Source organism: Protopterus annectens, chromosome 9.part0, assembly GCF_019279795.1.
Source record: "Protopterus annectens isolate FY-2018-M chromosome 9.part0, PAN1.0, whole genome shotgun sequence".
NCBI lineage: Eukaryota > Metazoa > Chordata > Ceratodontiformes > Protopteridae > Protopterus > Protopterus annectens.
In genome coordinates, this window is record NC_056743.1 from 470,607,250 (window position 1) to 470,629,092 (window position 21,843).

The window sequence follows — 21,843 nt, forward strand, 5'->3', positions numbered from 1 at the left end:
GATGGGCAAATACCCTAGGAGTACCACAGAGGGGAAGGCGGGTAATCCTGACTGCAGATGCATTCCTATCGGACATCTACATTTATGGTAGGTACAAAACTGTACTATGTCCTTCAAGGATGCATCTGCAGTCCTTACAAATGGGTAGAATACCATAGCCAAACTGGGGGAGGAGGCAAAAAATAAGTTATGGTGTAGTTAAGATCCCTTGCAAAACAGCAGTGGCAAAACCTGCTCGGGATCTAGAGTATAAAGGTAAATTATAATGCTTGGCAAATGTATGCACGGAGCTCCAAGTAGCAGCCTCTAAAATGTCCTTGGTAGCCACCTGGTAGGAAAGCTGTGGTAGTGGCTGTAGCCCTTGTAGAGTGAGGCCTGATGTTTTCTGGAGTTTTCTTTCCATGGTAGGAGTAACAAAATCTAATGCAATTTCCTATCCACTTTGAGATTGTCTGTTTTGAAATTGCTTTTCCTTCCATCCCTGTTGCATATGCTACCAGTAGCTGGTCAGTTTTTCTATTGCCTTGGTCCTGTCCAGGTAGTAGCGTAATTGTCTATGTACATCCAAGGTATGCAAAAGTCTTTCTCCCCTGTTCTGTGGGTTGGGCAAGAATGTAGGTAGGTGGATAGCCTGATTTAAAGATACTCTGGAGACCACCTTAGGCATAAAAGTAGGATTTGTTCTCATGGACACTCTATCTTGATGAAAGATCAGAAAGGGTTGTACTGCCATTAATGCCTGTAGCTCAGATACCCTTCTTGCTGAAGTGATTGCCAGCAGGAAAGCAGTTTTCCATGATAAGTATTGTAATTCTGCTGTTGCTGCTGGTTCAAAAGGAGGAAGTGTCAATTTTTCTAGCACAAAGTTCAAGTCCCATGCTGGCAATGGTGGCTTCCTAGGAGGTTTTACATTTTTAATTCCTCTCAGAAACTGCCTGAGCAGAGGATGTGAGAAGACTGGAGGATCCAAGTCCGATTCTGCTGAAATAGCTGATGCATGAATCTTAATGGAAGAATAGGACAGGCCTTTGTGGAAGAGCTCTGCCAAGTATTCCAGGATGTTGGCTATGTTTACCAGTGACACATCTTCTCCTTTTGCAGTACTCAAATGAGATATCTTTTCCATTTTGCTGAATAATTTTTCCTTGTTGAGGGTCTGCGAGCCTCCAGGATAATGTCTTTAACCCTTTGGGATAAATTTGGGTTAATTGGCCTTATGCAATGTTCCAGGCAGTCAGCTGCAGCGTTTTCAGGTTTGGATGCAGGATGTTGTAGTTGTTTTGTGTTAACAGCAAGGGAACCAGGGGTAGGGGCCATATTTGTTCCCAAGACATGCTCCTCAGTAATGGGTACCAATGTTGCCTTGGCCAGTCTGGAGCTATCAGAATGATCCTTGGACGGTCCTCTTTGATCTTCAAAAGCACCTTGTGCATCAAAGGAAGTGGTGGGAATGCATATGCTGTCAGGTTTTTCCAACTGAAAGATAGGGAGTCCACCTTCCAAGCAAGTGGGTGGTACGTCCTTGTGCAGAATTTCTTTAGCTGGTGATTGCGTGGGGATGCAAATAAGTCTATTTCTGGGAGTCCCCATTTTCTTGTTATGGTTTTGAAGATGTCCGGATGCAGCATCCATTCGTGGGCATCCGTGGTAGTCCTGCTTAATATGTCTGCTAGAATGTTTTTTTTTCCTGGTACAAAAATCGCTTGTAACTGAATGTTGTAGCTCAGGGCCACATTCCAGAGGTCCAGTGCCATCCGCATAGAGGGTACGTAATGTGTGCCTCCCTGTTTGTTGATGTACCACATAACTGTGGTGTTGTCTGTCCTTATCATCAATTGACCTTGTTGGAGAAATGGTCTGAATGTCTGAATTGCCAGTTTACTGCCAGCATTTCCTTTTAGATTTATGTGTAGGTGCAGCTGGTCTGGAGTCCATAAACCTTGAATGCACTTGTCCAGCATGTGGGCCCCCCAACCGAGGTCTGAGGCGTCCGTCGTGATGGTTTGGCTTGGTTGTGTGCTGTGGAAGGGCAATCCTGTGTTTGATTGACAGGCCTGAGCCCACCATAGGAATTCTTGCTTCAGGCATGGAATTATTGGAATTTGAGTTTCTAGGCTGTGCTTGTGTTGAGACCATAAATTCCTTAGGTACCACTGTAACTTTCTCATATGTAGTCTGGCATGTGGAACCAATATTATGCAGGATGCCATGAAGCCCAAGGCTTGCAGGACTTTTCTTGCTGTTAGATGGTTCTGCTTTGTTAATGCCAAGAAGTAGAGAGGTAGTTGTTCCTGTTTTTCTACTGTTAGGAATGCCATTTGTTTTGATGTGTCCAGCTCTGCACCCAAAAAGGTTATCCTTTGGGATGGTGTCAGCCTTGACTTTTTTATATTGACTGTGTATCCCAGTGCTTGCAGTAGGTAAACGACCCTTTTCAAGTCTTCTGCTAGCTTGTTTTGTTGTCCGCTTGTATCAGGCAGTCGTCCAGGTAAGGGTATATTTGGATTCCCTAGAGGCTATTACGACCTGTCCGCTGAATAACTACAAATCATTTGTCAACAACTTGCTTCAAATGAAAGCTATAGAAAAGGTACCACTTTCAGAACAAGGCCAAGGATTTTACTCCAGACTATTCCTTGTACCAAGAAAAGAAAATCAATGGAGGCCTATTCTCGACCTGTCCGCACTGAATACTTACCTATTTGTGCCAAAATTCAAGATGCTGACCCTACAGCAACTTCTTCCCATGTGTTGGGCAAGGCTTGGCTGGTGACTCTAGATCTCAAGGAGGCATACCTGCACGTCCCTATTCGACCAAACTGCAGAAGACACCTCAGATTTCTTGCAGGATCAGAGCATTATCAATTCTCAGCATTGCCCTTTGGCTTATCTACTGCGCCCAGAGTATTCACGAAATGCCTGGCATCAGTAATTGCACACTGCAGACTTCAGGGGATTCAAATCTACCCATATCTGGACGACTGCCTTATACAAGCGGACAACAAGGTAAATTTGATAAAAGACTTGGCCTATGCCATCCACCTGCTACAGGCATTGGGATACACAGTCAACATCTAAAAATCAAGACTGGTTCGATCACAAAGGATAACCTTTTTGGGTGCGGATCTAGACACAACCACCCAACTGGCCTTTCTCACAGAAGAAAAACAAAAACAACTTCCGGATTACTTCATGAATCTGACAAGACAAACTCAGCTTACTGCAAGGAAAATCCTGCAGGCCCTGGGTTACATGGCATCCTGCATAATTCTGATACCACAGGCCAGGCTGCATATGAGAAAATTACAATGGTATTTAAGGAGTGTATGGTCTCAACACAGTTACAGTTTGGAAACTTTGATACCAATCATTCCTTGGCTTCAAAAGGAATTCCTGTGGTGGGCTCAGGCTTGCCAGTCCAACAGAGGGTTGCCTTTCAACAAACCAAAAACAAAACAAACCATCACCACGGACGCTTCAGACCGAGGATGGGGAGCACACATGGAGGGCAAATGTATCCAAGGACTATGGTCTCAAGGGAAGCTACGCATGCACATAAACCAAAAGGAAATGCTGGCAGTGATGCATGCAATCGAGGCTTTCAAACCCTTCCTCCATCAAGGCCACCTGTTAATAAGGACAGACAACACCACGGTCATGTGGTACATAAACAAGCAGGGAGGCACACACTCCTACCCTCTATGCCGGCTGGCTATGAATCTATGGGATTCGTGCCAGGAAAGGAAAATACACTGGCAGACAGCTTAAGCAGAACTACCATGGATACACACGAATGGATGCTGCACCCAGACATCTTCCATCTCATAACAAAGGCATGGGGAATGCCGGAGATAGATCTGTTCGCCTCCCCCCTCAACCATCAACTGTAGACATTCTGCTCAAGGACATACCACCCACAAACTTGGAGGGTGGACTCTCTCTCTTTCAGCTGGAAAGCTCTAAAAGTATATGCCTTCCCACCTCTCCCTTTAATGTACAAGGTTCTACTGAAGATCAGGGAGGAACAGCAAAGAGTGATTCTGATAACTCCAGACTGGCCAAGGCAACACTGGTATCCACTATTGAGGAGCATGTCACAGGCAAAACCATGGCCTGTCCCCCTATGGCCTCTTCTTCTGACGCAGAACAATTTCAAGATCATGCATCCCAACTTAAAAACATTGCAGCTAACTGCCTGGAAAATTCCTTAAATCCAAAACAAAATGTTTTATCACAGAGAGTGAAGGACATTATCATGGAAGCTTCATGGCCTCCCCACAAGGAAGACATACTCAGCTAAATGGAAAAGATTTCTCATTTGGAACACATCAAAAGGCTTAGATGTGACAGTGGCAAGCATGACACATATTCTGGAATACTTAGCAGAACTGTTCCACAATGGCCTTTCCTATTCTTCCATTAAGATTCATGCCTCAGCAATTTCAGCAGAATACAATGTGGATCCACCTATCTTCTCACACCCTCTCCTCAAGCAATTTGAGAGGGATCAAAAATATCAAACCTCCAAGAAAACCCCCTTTACCTGCTTGGGATCTCAACTTTGTCTTGGAGAAACTAACACTTCCTCCCTTTGAACTAGCAGCATCAGCGGATCTACAGTTTCTGTCTTGGAAAACTGCATTCCTTCTGGCAATAACTTCAGCAAGAAGAGTATCTGAGTTACAAGCATTAATGGCAGTACAGCCATTTCTTATCTTCCATCAGGACAGAGTTACACTAAGAACTAATCCTACTTTTATGCCAAAGGTGGTATCTAGGGTATCCTTGAACCAAGCTATTCACATGCCTACGTTCTTCCCAAATCCACAGAATAGAGGGGAAAAACTTCTGCACACCCTGGATATACACAGACAACTACGCTACTACTTGGACAGAACTAAAAGTAGCAGAAAAACTGACCAACTATTTGTAGCATATGCTGCTGGGGTGCAAGAAAAAACAATTTCCAAACAGACAATTTCAAAATGGATAGGAAATTGCATTCGATTTTGTTACTCCTTTCATGGAAAGACAGTTCCTGCAAACATCAGGCCTCATTCCACAAGGGCCAGCCACCACTACAGCCTTCCTCACAGGGGTGGCTACCAAGGACATTTTAGAAGCTGCTACTTGGAGCTCCGTGCATACATTTACCAAACATTACAATCTACCTTTATACTCCAGATCCAGAGCAGGCTTTGCTACTGCAGTCCTGCAGGGATCTTAACTACACCATCTTTTCTTTGTACCTCCTCCCCAGATTGGCTATGGTATTCTACCCATATGTTATGACTGCAGATGCATCCTTGCAGGACATAGTACAGTTTTGTACCTACCATAAATGTAGATGCCGATAGGTATGCATCTGCAGTCAGGTTTACCTCCCTCCTACCCCTCTGTGGTATTCCTAGGGTGCTTACCCCTTTAGCTAGCTGGGGAATCTATTATGGTGTATTTGTTTGTATATACATGTGTGTATATATATATGTATATATATATATATATATATATATATATATATATATATATATATATATATATATAATTTTGCAAATATTTGGAATTCTATTGCATTTATCCAAATTTAGCCTTCCTAGAGGGCACCCTGGGGCAAGAAAAACTGAGGAAAATGTCGTCGGCTGATGCTTTTATACCCCAGATGCTCTGACGTCGGGGAAAGTGCGACATCAGCCGAGGCCAGACCCAGACTTTGGAATCCGGCCGACCGAATGGCTGCCTGAGGCAGGACAACCCATATGTTATGACTGCAGATGCATACCTATCGGACATCTACATTTATGGTAGGTACAAAACTGTACTTTTCTCTTCTACTGACTATGGGGGCTATAGAGCCAGTTCCTGCAAATCAGGCAGGCCTAGGTTTTTATTCAAGGCTTTTCCTGGTACCCAAGAAAAGGGGCACCTGGTGCCTTATTCTGGATCTGTCCATTCTAAACACTTATCTGGTGATTCCCAAATTCAGGAAGCTCACCCTTCAACAATTACTACCAATGCTGGGCAAGGATTCATGGTTGGTAACTTTGGATCTCAAGGAGGCTAATCTGCACATCCCAATAATGGAAAGTTGCAGGCAGTTCCTTCGCTTCAGGGATGGGGCGCAATACTTTTAATTCTCTGCATTGCCCTTTGGCTTATCTACTGCTCCCAGAGTTTTTACAAACTGCCTGGCTCCAGCCATTGCTTTTTGCAGGCAGAGAAACATTCAAATTTATCCTTACCTGGATGACTGTCTCATTCAAGCAAATTCCTCAGAGCAACTAGAGAAGGATTTGGATTTCGTGAAGAACATTCTCACCTCTTTGGGTTACACTCTCAATGAAAAGAAGTCAAAGTTGGTTCCTTCAAGGGAGATTGTTTTCCTGGGAGCGAGTCTGAATACAGCCACCCAGATGGTATTCCTCCCTCAACAGAAGCAAGAAGATCTTTCTGCTTACTTTATGAACTTGGCAAGCATGACCCAGCTCTCTGCAAGGCAATTCCTGCAAGCACTGGGGTTCCTGGCTTCATGTATTTTGATGATCCCATATGCAAGGCTGCATATGAGAAAACTTCAATGGCACCTCAAGAATCTTTGGTGTCAACCAACACAGGACTTAGACTTGATTCTTCCCTCGATTCCCTGTCTACAAATGGAGTTCCTCTGGTGGGCGATAGCCTGTTCTCAAAACAAGGGTCTGCCTTTCCGCCCACTGCCTGCCAGCCAGACTCTTACCACAGTTTCTTCAGATGTTGCATGGGGGGGCTCATCTGGAGGTCAGGGGCATACAGGGGACTTGGAACACCCAGCAGATTCATCTGCACATAAACTTAAAAGAGTTGATGGCAGTGCAGCAGGCCTTACTGGCTTTCAAGGACCTACTCTACACTGGGACTCTGCTGATCAGGACAGACAATACCACAGTCATGTGGCATATCAACAAGCAAGGGGGGACTCACTCTTACCCCTTGTGCAGACAAAGCATGAGACTATGGTCCCTAGCAGCATCCATGGGCTTACATCTAATAGCCCAGTATCTTCCATGAGGCTAAACTCCTTGGTGGAGGCTTATCTGGGATGTGCAGATAAGCCTCCTTGAGATCCAAAGTTACCAATCATGAATCCTTGCCCAGCATTGGTAGTAATTGTTGAAGGGTGAGACTCCTGAATTTGGGAATCGCCAGTTAAGTGTTTAGAATGGACAGATCCAGAATAGGGCACCAGGTGCCCCTTTTCTTGGGTACCAGGAAAAGCCTTGAATAAAAACCTAGGCCTGCCTGATTTGCAGGAACTGGCTGTATAGCCCCCATAGTCAGTGGAGAAGAAACTTTCACACCTTCCCTGTTTTACAAGCATGTTCTGGATCCTCACGAATGCAACTGAACAGGGACATTTTCCATTGCATCACTCATCATTGGGGCACCCCACAAGTGGATCTTTTCTCCTCTCACACCAGTCATCTCCTACCAACCTTCTGCACCAGGGAGTTTCACAACAAAGCTTGGAGGATGGATGCGTTGTCCTGCCCATGGACACATCTCTTAGTTTATGCATTCCCTCCCTTCCTCTGCCTCTTCTTCCCAGAGTGCTACTGAAGATAAGGGACGAAAAACTGAAGGCTATTCTGATAGCTCCAGATTGGCCCAGGCAACATTGGTATCCCCTCCTTTGCAGCCTTTCCCAGGCTCAGCCTTGGCATCATCCCCTAGTACCAGATCTGTTGGTTCAGGGAGGGGAAAGTTCCTCATCTTCAAACTCTGCATTTAACTGCCTGGCTAATACTTTAAATCTTTCCCAACAGGTGGTTGAAGTTCTTCATGAGGCCAGGAGGCCTAGCACAAGAAAATCCTATGCAGATAAATGGAAAAGATTTTGCTCTTGGATGCTAGCTCTCATCCTTCTCTTTCACTCATTCTTGACTACCTAGCAGGATTGCTTAATGGTGGACTTTCCTTTTCTTCAATCAAAATTCACGCTTCAGCAATTTCAGCTGATTGTTCTTTTAAGCAACCCATTTTTTCTCACCCCTTGATGAAGCAGTTCCTGAGGGACGCTAGTAATCTTAGACCGCCCAGAAGAGCTGCTCCTCCTGCTTGGGATATCAATTTTGTCCTGGAAAAACTAACTCTGCCTCCCTTTGAACCAGCTGCCTGTGCAGACTTGAAGTTTCTATCCTGGAAGACTGCTTTCCTATTAGCTATTACTTCAGCTAGAAGGGTATCTGAGTTGCAAGCCTTAATGGCAGTAGAACCTGTCATTATTTTTCACTCAGATCGGGTTTCTCTGAGAACTAATCCCTCCTTTATGCCTAAGGTGGTTTCCAGTTTAACCCTTAACCAGTCTATGTAACTGCCTATGTTTTTCAACATTCCCCAAAATATAGAGGAAAGGATTTTGCACAGTCTTGATGTGCATATACAGCAGAGATTTTACTTACACAGGACTAAATCCTTTCAAAAATCTGAACAGTTATTGGTTAGTTTTGCTCCTGGGGCTCAGGGTAAAACTATTTCAAAACAAACCATCTCAAAATGGATTGCTCATTGTACTCACTTTTGTTACCTGCAGCATGGGAAGATTCCCCCTCAGGGTATTGGGACCCATTCTACTAGAGCAGCCTCTACCTCTGCAGCCTTTCTGAGAGGTGTACCTACTAAGGACATTCTAGAAGCAGCTACTTGGTCTTCTGTTTATACTTTCACAAAGCATTACAGTCTACCTTTGTTTTCTAAATCCAGGGCTGGTTTTGCCTCTGCAGTTTTGCAGGGCCTCCTTACCAACCCTTAATCTGTGATCCTTCCTACCCCCTTTGTCTTCTTACTAGGCTTCGGGAATCAACCCATATGTGAGGACTGCAACAGTGAATCGCGAAGAACATAGTACAGTTGTGTACACTTACCATAAATCTATGTTTGAGTGTATTCACTGTTGCAGTCCTGGTTTCCCACATGTTCTTAGTGTTTCACTGTAGCAGTCATTACATTTGGGTAATCTGCTGGCAGGTTGCCCTCAGTCAGCCTGAATTCCAAAGTCTTGGGTCCTGCGTTGGTTGCTGTCTCCTCTTCCATGACGTCAGGTCGTCAGGGGTATAAAACATGCAGCCGACGCCATTTTTTTAGTCTTTCTTGCCGCGCGGTGCCCGAAGCAGAAGCATTTCACAAGTGCCAGTCGGCTGACTACTGAAATATTCGCGTTTGAGTTTCACAACTGAAGTCTTCAATAAAGCTAAGAACCTCGTTGGGAAAACTTTTTTCTTGCTTTTTACCGATGTCAGAAAAAGTTAATAATTGTATTACTTGTGGGAAGCAAATACCTCATAAGGATTTCCATTTATACTGTATTCCTTGCCTAGGCCCTGATCACAACGTGCCTTGCTGTTGGATTTGTGCTAGATTTAACCAACGCACTGTTAAGCGTCGGTATATTTTTGCATCTAAGTATTTTGGAAACAGATTTAACTACTCAGAGATGTCATCGGATAGCAATCCGACTACCAAAGTACATAAAAAACACAAAGTAAAGGACAGAGAAAGGCAGTCGAGATGCAAAACCGACGATGAAGCTTCTCCTAAGCCAGTCGCCAGTTCGCCAGTACTCGGTGAGGTGCTTTCGCAGCCCCTGATACCCGCTACCTTCAAGTCACAGGCCTCTACTGACACCCATGTGGAGTCCGGCATGCCGCAAGATACTCAAGGTGTTGGACCGACGGATGTATCTCTCTCAGATGGGTCTGGAGACGCTGAGCAGGCACCAGCTTCTGAGGGTGTATTCACACCTCAACATTTTTATATCAAACCGACGAAAGCTGCAAAACCAAAGGCAAAGACACCTTCTAAAACTAAAAAAAACGACGCCCGAGCCACATGCACAGGCCTCTATGCCTAAAAAACAGATGAAGACCTTATTACCTTGATCAGGGGTACCCATCCCCCTACAGATAAGAGGCCTAGGCAAGACACTGACTGTGAATCTTCAGATCAGGTTTCTATTTCTTCTGATTCCTCTTCTGATCAGGAATTATCTTTACCTCCCTATGAGGATTCTAATGCTGAGGAGTCTATTCCATCTGCATCTCCTCCTGAGGATTACTCATTTGGAGAAACCTTGCGTACTTTGAGGGAGCATTTTCACTGGGAGAGTCAAGACTTCTCAGAATCAAAAAAGAGGCTCAGGGATTTCCTCCTTCTCCCTCAGCACAAGCCTTTAGCCATTCCCCCTGTGTTAGACATTGTGGATGATGTTTTTTCTGAGTCAAGCCTGACCCCTGACTCTCTACCTCCGGCTCCCAGTAAACCTGACAGGTATTACAGGGTCCCAGACTCTCACAAATTTTTATTTAGAAACCCTGCTGCTGATCCTGAAACTATTTCACAAGGTCCAAAGGGAGTTAAAGCCTCAACAGCAAAAAACCCTACACCCTCCGACAGAGATTTGAGGGCGCTGGACAAATGGGGAAAAAAGGTTTATACATCTGTAACCTTGGCAATTAGGGCCTTAAACTGTCAATTTCATATGCTTAAGTACCAACAACATGTTATGGGATTGCTGAAACAGAAAATGATGTTCATTTCAGAATGTGCAGAAAATAAGGACTTGCAGGAATTATTGCATGCAGCTGAACAAGTTGGAAAGCATACTTTGCAATGTGGTTTTGATTCTTTAGAGGCCTCCTGCAGGGCCGCAGTTACTGGATCTGTGATTAGGAGGCATGCCTGGTTAAAGGAACCAAATTTGCCTGATCATGTTAAAGCTAAATTACTAGATGCACCTTTACAGCATTATTCTCTGTTTGGTATTAAGGCAGAAGAGGTTTTAAAGAAAATGGAAGACAAAGCTAAGTCTATGCAAACTGTAAAGATTTCTTACAAGTGCAGCCCCCTAGATTCAGTAGACACTGGCCTACAAAAAATGGGTCCTTTCCTGTGTCAGACAGAGCTCGAAGGGGCAAATCCAGATGCCCTAAGGGTTCCAGGTACCAGGCTCAAGACTCTTACAGGTCAAAGCAGTGGGGCGCATCCACCTCCAAATCTGGAGGAGATGGTGTAAACCTACAGAAAGCAATCCCAATGACTTCCCTCTGCCTACACCAAGCACTTATCTTTTGGCAGCACCCATAGGGGGAAAATTAGCACTTTTGCTGAAAATTGACAGTTAATAACCCAGTACAAGTGGGTACTGAACATTGTATCACAGGGATACAGATTCCATTTCCACACTCTGCCAATGACAAATGGTTGGTCAGACCTGCCAAAAAAACAATGGGCAGAGGTACAGAAACAAGTTATGTCCCTCATGGATATGGGGGCCATTCAGACAGTACAGAACAGGAAAAAGGACAAGGTTTTTACTCAAGACTGTTCTTGGTACCCAGAAAGGACAAGGCCTGGTGGCCGATATTGGATTTATCGATTATGAACACATACCTGGACATTCCAAAATTCAAAACGCTCACTTTGCAACAGCTTCTGCCCATGCTGGGCAAGAATGCTTGGCTGGTGACTTTAGACTTAAAAGAGGCATACCTGCATGTCCCAGTAAGACAGTCATGCAGAGGATACCTCAGATTCAAGGCTGGCTTAATGCATTACCAATTCTCTGCACTGTCCTTTGGCTTATATACTGTGCCCAGGGTCTTTACAAAGTGCCTGGCACCAGTAATTGCATTTTGCAGATAAAGAAGTATTCAAATATACTCTTACTTGGACGACTGTCTCATTCAAGCAGAGAACAAGGCCACTCTTCTACGACACCTGGCGTTTGTGAAAAGGCTTCTAGCATGGCTAGGGTACACAGTAAACGAAAAGAAGTCACAACTGGTACCCTCTCAAAAGATAACATTCATGGGTTCAAGCTTGCATACAACTGCCCACATGGCTTACCCCACACTAGACAAACAAAGGCAACTGACTACTTACTTCAAACTGATGGCAACAAAAACCCAGTCTTCTGCAAGACAAATTCTGCATGCTCTGGGCTTCATGGCATCCTGCATCCTATTAATTCCATATGCATGACTGTATATGAGGAAACTTCAGTGGTACCTAAAAAGTTTATGGAGTCAACATTCACACAGTCTGGAAACAATGATTCCTCTCATCCCCTGCCTGCAACAGGAGTTTCAATGGTGGACAAAGGCCTGTCACCAAAACATGGGATGGCCCTTCACTCTACCCCCTGCCAGCCAAACCTTAACAACAGACTCATCAGATTATGCATGGGGGGCCTACATGGCAGGAAGATGCATTCAGGGCATATGGGCACCAAATCAAATGCATCTACATATCAACCAGAAGGAGATGCTAGCTAGGACAACTACAGATAAAGACGGACAACACCACAGTCATGTGGTATATAAACAAGCAAGGGGGCAAACACTCATACCCCCTTTGCAGATTAGCCATGGCACTGTGGGACACAGCTTTGACCTACCAAATAAATCTTCAGGCTCAATTCCTGCCAGGAAAACAGAACACTCTGGCAGACGATTTAAGCAGACACCTGATGGATCCTCATGAGTGGAAACTAAATCCACAAGTATTCAGCATAACAGAGAAATGGGGGAGCCCAGACATAGATCTATTTGCCTCTCCTCAAAATTATCAATTGAAAAGATTCTGCACAAGGACGTATCACAGACAAGCATGGAAAGTGGACGCCCTATCCTTCATTTGGAAAAACCTGTCAGTTTACGCCTTTCCTTCTCTGCCTCTTCTACCCAAGGTCCTCCTAAAAGTCAGACAAGAGAAGCCAAAGATGATATTAATTGCCCCGGACTGGCCCCGCCAATACTGGTACCCGGTCCTAAGGAACTTGTCTCAATACCCAGCTTGGACCTTGCCTCAAAGACCACAACTACTATCCCAGCAAAACAATCAGATCCTGCACAATCAACTACAGACTCTGAACCTGGCAGCATAGCTAATCATGTAATCATACGAACGACACCACTCAGTAAAGCTGTGATAGATGTCCTTTTAGAAGCCAGAAGGCCTAGTACTAGAAAATCTTATGCTGACAAATGGAAGAGATTCTGTGCTTGGAATCGAGCACAAGGAACTGATACAGCAAAACCACATATTGCTCAGATATTACAATACTTAACTTAGATGCTTGACAAAGGCCTATCTTTCTCATCAATGAAAATCCATGCCTCTGCCATTTCGTCTCATTACAATACAGAGCCACCTATCTTCTCTCATCCTTTACTAAAGCAGTACCTTAGAGGAGCCAAAAACCTAATGCCTCCTAGAAAAATCACCATTACATGCATAGGACCTCAATTATGTGTTGGAAAAGCTCACTCTGCCTCCATTTGAACCAGCCGCTACCGCTGATGTAAAGTTCTTATCATAGAAGATAGCTCTACTTCTAGCAATTACTTCAGCAAGAAGAGTTTCAGAGCTACAGGCCCTCATGGCTGTAGAGCCTTTTATCATATTTTACCCAGACAGGGTGTCTCTGAGGACAAATCCTACTTTTATGCCTAAGGTGGTTTCCAGTGTGGCTCTACAAAACTATTCATCTGCTGACTTTTTATCTAAATCCGCAGAACAAAGGGGAGAGAATTCTGCATTCCTTGGACATACACAGATAACCAAGATTCTACTTGAGCAAGACAAAAGCTCTAAGAAAAACTGAACAATTACTAATGTCATATGCTGCAGGATCAGAAGGAAAGGCTATCTCAAAGCAGACAATTTCAAAGTGGATAAGCCACTGCATCCGTTTCTGCTACTTACACCATGGTAAACCTGTGCCCAAGGGCATTAGGTCTCATTCCAACAGAGCTGCAGCTACTTCGGCAGCCTTTCAAAGAGGAGTACCAACCAAAGACATATTCTAGAGGCTGCTACTTGGAGTTCTGTTCACACCTTTACAAAGCATTACCATTTGCCTCTACTCTAGGTCCAGGCCAGGTTTTGCCACTGCAGTGCTGCAGGGCCTTATAGCTGCACCTAATGCTGATTAGCCCCAGCCTCCCAACCATAGCTTTGGGATTCTACCCAAATGTAATGACTGCAACAGTGAAACACGAAGAACATAGTACAGTTGTGTACACTTGCCATAAATGTAGATGTTCGAGTGTATTCACTGTTGCAGTCCAGGTTACCCTCCTGCCATCCCCCTGTCATTCTACAGTTTATCTTTCCTTCTCTATCTCCTGCAGCCTATGTGGTGTATTTGCTTGTAGATGAAGGTAAAGTTTATATTGATGCATGTATATAGATATATTTATATAATATTGCTACCTTTTTGGGGGCACCTGACATCGGGGGCAAGAAAAACTAAAGAAAATGGCATCTGCTGCATGTTTTATACCCCTGAAGAACTGACATCATGGAAGAGGAGACAACAACCGATGCAGGACCGAAGACTTTGGAATTCAGGCCGAATGAGGGCAACCTGCCAGCAGATTACCCAAATATAATGACTGCAACAGTGAATGCACTTGAACATCTACATTTATGGTAAGTGTACACAACTGTACTTTTCCATTCCCCCTTTTTTCCTAAGGCACAGACTGTAGATTTTTATTTTTTGTATGACATGTCCAGGGTACTACCATTCCTCGGTTAGCCTTTTTTTTGTGGGCTCCTGACAGTTAAGGCAAGAAAATATGAGGAAATGGTGTCGGTTGCCTCCCTTTATACCTGACGTGCTGACATCAGTTTTACAACTGGCGGTAGCTGACATCATATACCAAGGACTGTGGTATTCGGGCCGACTGAGGGCTACCGGGAGCTGGATAACCCATATGTGAGGACTGCAACAGTGAATACACTCGAGCATCTACATTTATGGTAAGTGTACACAACTATACTTTCTTAACGCCTTTTCTGAATTGTTCAGATGTTCTAATATTGTGGGATTTTTTTCCTCATCAGGAATTGTACTTTTCCATGTTATTTCAGGTGACTTGTTTGAAGGCTACCAAGTGCAGTATTTTATTCCGTAACTCGTCAGATCAGCACGCTATAACATGGGGCAGCATTTTATCTGGTATGAATAGAATTGCCCTTGTAGAATTAGATGGACTAGGGAAATGTGACTTTCTGACTTTAAATATGCAATGGTCTGAGTTTAAACTACTGTCTACCAATGTCCTTGGAACTTTAAGGATGGACCCATTTCTTCATTTGATCATTTATTTTGTAATCTTTTTTTGCCAAGTCTCATTATATTTATTGACAAAGTTGATGTCATTAAAATTGTACCAGGTGTACATTTTTGTTGACCATCTTTCAGCATCTTTTATTGAAGGATAATTGTTATCCAGTTTATAGTAAGGAACATATTTAACTTTTTTTTTCCTGAGAAGATTAGTCCAAAAAAAGTGGCCACAGTATGGACCCATGTGGTACACCGCTGATATATTCCACTCTGCTTGTGTCCTGTTGCTTAACGTCAGTTTTTCCCATTTGAACTGTGTGCAACTTGACAATTAAGCAGTAATCTGCTGCTGAGTGTGGTTATATCAAGATTTACCCAAGGTTAGCGTGGGTAAATCCTGATATACCCACACTTATTGTTATTGTATAACATTGTTTAAGAAAGAAATTGCTTAACGTTCTTAAATAATGCCCTTGTATAATGGCACTTTAGTGTTCTTCTGCCTTTGTACTGTGTATGTACGACTGCACACGTGCACATTACATCAGTACAGTGCTAGGGAGCTGCTTTGAAAAAGAGTATACCGATATCAGTTTGCCATTGTATCCTCTTTCTTTTAATTAATGTCTAGCTTTGTAAAGTGACATTACTTGAAGATTAAGGAACAGGGCAACTATATGAGGATACTACAGGACATTCTACTAAAGTCTGGGTAAGTTGGGAGGTAAGGTTAAAAAGACTGAGATCGGCCATATCACCAGTATTTTATATTTTAACTTCCAGGGTTTTGTAAAATGTCCTGATTTTTTTTTTCTTTTCTTTTTTCATAGTTTGCTTTGCCCATCTGTAGGTGACATATCCTAATAGAAAGTCCAAATGCTCAACAGTAGTTAAGTGACCAGACTTCTTTCTGTTGGGATATGTTTACAATGGCCATGCTGATTGGGATCGACAGTCAGAATGCAAGCTATAAAATAGTAATGACTTATTATATAATGCTTGTTTTTATTTGTTTGTTTACTGGGAAAGTCCAGCTGTACCTTGCAAGACCCCTTTTCACTGTGGTATGAGCAGAAAAGCTCCACAGAATACAAAAAGTAACATGAATTATTTTATGTGAAATAGTGGTGAAAGCCATAACAAGACAAAGATAAGCATTATATAGTGTTAAAGCCCTTGATCAAGTTTTACTGTTGCTTCTTAAGAGTGTTGCATGATTCAAAAAGCAAGATCATCCCCCATAACAAACCAGTGTTGCGTATGTAACGTAAGAAGACCCCGTGTGTAATTTGGCCAGGTTCCTATCTGTGAATACGTTTGCCCGTCATCATCATCATGCAGGACTGTATGCTGTCGGGCATTAGGATCACTTGGCACGTGGAGTTTTCGGGCTCTCATGCTAAGTTGTCTTGGTGTGTACGCCTGAGGACTTTTCTGCTGTCCCAGTACACCAAAGCAAATTTTTGAACATTGTATTGTGCTTGCAGTAGGGCTATTACATCTAGTAACTGTGTATATTGTACTTAGAGGGTAGCACATCACTTACCAGTGCTCTTTCTGTTCAGAGTCCAGTAGAGAAGTGCAGAAGCAACACCTGGAGAAACTCGGGATTTCTTTCTTTTTTATGAAATAGGCTGTTAGTGGGAAGACCGGAGTGGCCAGATATTACCCTTTTTTGCAAACCATTAAGTCTTTTAGTATCACCACAGAATTAGTACATTCTCAATCGACACAGCACCATTTCAGTGCTCAACACCATACACACAGGGGTTTAGCAACTTACCTACTGGAAATGACTTTGGCAGCTTCCATTATTTCCAAAGAGAGAGATCTGACAAAATGATCCATGATGTAGAGCAGTTACCTGATGGATCTTGGAAAAAATATTTCAGATAATAGATCACTGATTCCACAGACATTATGAACCTCGGGGCCCACGTATTCTATGACTGTGGAGACGTTTCATCCCGAGCTGTGCAAGCAGGCACAGGACTGTGCTAGCACACCTTGCTTAGGCTAACAGATTTTGAGAGGATGCAAGGGCAACATTTTTGGATTCCCTGTTTTCAGTCCCCACCTTTTAGGTGGTAATGTCAGTAAGCAGTTTAGAGATATGGAAGAGCAGGGCGGGATCCTTATGGATGTTCATGTTTCACTGTTGCAGTCATTACATTTGGGTAATCTGCTGGCAGGTTGCCCTCAGTCGGCCTGATTAACAAAGTCTTGGGTCTTGCGTCGGTTGCTCTCTCTTCTTCCATCACGTCAGGTTGTCAGGGGGTATAAAACATGCAGCCGACGCCATTACATCAGTCTTTCTTGCCGCGCGGTGCCCGAAGCAGAAGCAGTTCGCAAGTGCCGGTCGGCTGACTCCTGGAATTTTCATTTTCGAGTTTCAGAACCAAAGTCTTCAACTAAAAGTTAAGTACACCCCATTGGGGAAACTTTTTCTTGCTCCTTACTGATGTCAGTAAGTTAATAATTGTATTACTTGTGGGAAGCAAATACCTCATAAGGATTTTAATTTCTACTGTATTCCTTGCCTAGGCCCTGACCATGACATACCTTGCTATCGCTTTTGTGCTTTATTTAATCAGCAACAAGAGAAAAACTGCCTCCAGGCACCAGTAACTAGTCCCCGACTCCACAGTGGTATAAATAACACTTTTAATGGTAAAACTTCATTTTACAAGTCCATCCAGGGTGTAGTTCACGAGATTAGGACTGTTTTATGGAAATGTGATTATCTTAGCCTGTGCTTAATTTAATCAGCACACTATCCGTCGTCGGTACATTTTTGCTTCAAAATATTTAGGTTCTCTGTTTAATTATCCAGAAATGACGTCGATTAGCCATCCGACTACCGGAATACTGAAAAAACGCAAAGAAAAAGACAGACAGGCCGTTGAGGTCCAAAACTGCCAACGAAGCTTCTCCTAAGCCAATTGCCAGTTCGCCGGTACTCAGTGAGGTACTTTCGCAGCCCCTGATACCTGCTACTTCTGATTCGCAGGCCTCTACTGAGACCCATTCGGAGTCCGGTATGCCGCGAGATACGTCACATATGGAACCTGCGGATGTCTCTACCTTGGATGGGTCCGGAGCTGCTGAGCAGGCACCGGCTTCTGAGGGTGTATTCAGGCCTACAGACTTGCATATTAAACAGACTCCAACTTCAGTGCTAAGGTCTAAATCTCGATCTATGTCTAAAAAACCGACACCCAGGCCACATGTTCAGGCCCCCATGCCTAAAAAACAAATGATCAAAATAGCTGAAGATTTAATTACTCTAATCAGGTGTAGTCAAACCCCCCCCCCCCTCCCCTCCAAGAAACCTAGGATTGATTTTGACTATGAATCTTCTGAACAGGACTCTGTTTCTTCTGACTTTTCTAATGATCTGGATTTGCCCATACCTACTTATGAGAACTCTGATGCAGAGGCCTCCATTCCCCTCTGCTTCTCTGCCTGAGGATTTCTCTTTTGGAGAAACTTTGCATACCTTAAGGGAGCATTTCCACTGGGAAAGTCAGGATTTCTCTGAATCCAAAAAGAGGCTTTGGGATTTCCTTCTTCTTCTACAGCATAGGCCTTTGGCTATACCTCCTGTACTAAATATTGTTGATGTGTTTTTGGAATCCAGTATGGCCCCTCATTCCTTGCCTCCGGCCCCTAGCAAAACCAGACAGGTACTATAGGGTTCCTGAGTCCCACAAATTCCTTTTCAAGAATCATGTTGCGGACCCTGAAACCATTTCTCAGGGGCCCAAGGGCATTAAGGCTTCTACTGCTAAAAATCCTACCCCTTCTGATAGAGACTCCAGGGCGCTGGATAGATTGGGTAAAAAGGTCTATCCTTCTGCAGCCTTAGCAATCAGGGCTTTAAACTGTCAATTTCATATGCTAAAATATCAACAGCATATCATGGAACTGCTTAAACAGAAAATGATGTTAATTTCTGACTGTGTGGAGAATAAAGATTTGCAGAATTTATTGCATTCAGCTGAACAAGTTGGTAAACATACTTTGCAATGTGGTTTTGATTATTTACTGGGTCTGTACTTAGAAGGCATGATTGGCTTAAAGAGCAATCTCTGCCTGATCATGTTAAAGCAAAATTTTTGGATGCTCCTTTACAGCAGGACTGCCTATTTGGCAATAAGGCTGAAGAAGTTCTAAAAAAGATGGAAGATAAAGCAAATCTATGCAAACTATGAAAGATTTCTTACAAGTGCAACCTCCTAGATTTAGTAGGCATTGGTCTGCTAAGAACTAGTCCTTTCCAGCTCCTTCCAGAGCCACTACGGCCAAACCCAGGCATGCTAAAAGCACCAGGTTTCAGTCCCAAGGGACTTTCAGAACTAAGCAATGGGGTGCTTCTGCTTCCAAATCTGGAAACAACAAGGCACCACCCTGTGGTAAACAGTCTCAATGACTTCCATTTGAAATTACCAAGCACTTACCTCTTAGCCGCCCCTTTGGGGGGGGAAACCGGCTCTTCATTCAAGAAACTGGCAACTTATAACCCAGGACAAATGGATTTTAAATATATTTCCACACTCTGCCAACTCCAAATGGATGGCCAGACCTGCCCCCATATCAGTGGGCAGAGGCTCAGAAACAAGTTCTTTCCCTCCTAAACATGGGGACTATTCAACTAGTACCAGAAGAGGAAAAGGGGCAGGGTTTCTATTCCAGACTTTTCCTGGTACCCAGAAAAGACAAATCATGGCGACCAATTCTGGACCTGTCTACTCTAAACACCTTTCTGGACATTCCAAAATTCAAGATACTGACTCTTCACCAGTTACTTCCTATGCTAGGCAAGGATGCCTGGTTGGCAACTCTGGACTTGAGGCTTACCTGCATATTCCAATCAGGGAAACTTGTAGAAGATTCCTATGCTTCAAAGCAGGCTGCATGCATTATCAGTTCTCTGCACTGCCCTTTGGCCTGTCTACTGCACCCAGGGTATTCACAAAGTGCCTCGCTCCAGTAATTACATTTTGCAGGCAAAGAAATATTCAGATATATTTATACCTGGACGATTGTCTAATTCTGGCAGAAAACCAGGACATTCTTCTAAAACATCTGGTGTTTGTAAAAAGAGTTCTAACCTGTCTAGGGTACACCATAAACGAAAAGAAATCTCAGCTGGTACCCTCTCAAAATATTACATTCCTGGGTGCAAGCTTGAATACAACTGCCCATATGGCTTTCCTTACGCCAGAAAAGCAAATTCATTTGGTGACATAATTCAAACAGGTGGCCACAAAAACCCTGCTATCTGCAAGGCAAATACTGCAAGCCTTTTGGGTTCATGGCCTCCTGCATTCTTCTAATTCCATATGCAAGACTGCATATGAGGAAACTTCAGTGGTACTTAAAAAGTTTATGGAGTCGTCATTGTCACAGCCTGGAAACAATGATTTCTATCATACCTTGCCTGCGCCTAGAGTTCCTATGGTGGGCAGTGGCCTGCCACCAAAACAAGGGACTGCCATTCACACCACCCCCTGCCACCCAAACCCTAACTGCAGACGCATCAAACTACGCATCAGACTATGCATGGGGGGGCTCATCTGGCAGGGAAGTGCATTCAGGGCAAACGGAGCCCAAATCAAATGCACCTTCATATCAAACAAAAATAAATGCTAGCTGTACAGAATGCACTGACAGCCTTCAAGGACTAGCTTCATCCAGGACAATTACTGATAAAGACGGACAACACCACGGTTATGTGGTACATAAGCAGTGGGGTACACATTCATGCCCCCTCTGCAGACTAGCCATGGCACTGTGGAACACGGCCTTGAGCTACCAAGTACAATTACAAGCTCAATTTCTGCCAGGAAAGCAGAATGTTCTGGAAGACTAACTAAGCAGACACCTCACGGACCCTCACGAATAGAAAGTGGAACCACAGATTTTCTACATGTTGGCATGCAAATGGGGGAGCCCAGACATAGATCTTTTTGCCTCACCCCAGAACTACCAGTTGGACAAATTTTGCACAAGAACACATCACAAAAAAGCCTGGAAAGTGGATGCTCTCTCCTTCAGCTGGAAAAACCTATCAGTCTATGCCTTCCCCCCTCTGCCTTTGTTCTCCAAAGTTCTACTAAAGGTCAAATAGGACAAACCAAAAATGATTTTGATTGCTCCAGACTGGCCTCGCCAACACTGATACCCACTCCTGTGCAGTGTGTCACATGTTTCTCCATGGCACTTGCCTCAGACACCTTCCTTACTGTCTCAGCAGGAGAACCAAATTCTGTTTGGGGGTATATTTTTGTGTTTCTAATTTATATATATATATATATATATATATATAAACACAAATATATATATATATATATATATATATATATATATATATATATATACACATCTGGGGCAAGAAAAACTGATGTAATGGCATCGGCTGCATGTTTTATACCCCTGATGATCTGACGTCATGGAAGAAGAGACAGCAACTGACGCAGGACCCAAGACTTTGTTAATCAGGCCGACTGAGGGCAACCTGCCAGCAGATTACCCAAATGTAATGACTGCAACAGTGAATAGACTCGAACATCTACATTTATGGTAAGTGTGCACAACTGTACTTTGTTAGTGATATTCCAAGCTATCTGACTGACTTTTCTATCCATTTTCTTTCTAGAGGGTTACGTTTTTTTCTCAATAGCAAAGCATATCCTTGAACACCACAGAGAGCATACATAGGAAGGGAAAGC

The 21,843-nt window shown here is 43.6% G+C and overlaps 1 protein-coding gene across 2 annotated transcripts in view; it reads left to right on the forward strand.

The window, feature by feature from the left end:
* Positions 1-21,843, forward strand: part of MAK16 (MAK16 homolog) — a 1,440,501-nt gene that overhangs the window by 1,331,546 nt on the left and 87,112 nt on the right. The window lies entirely within an intron of this gene.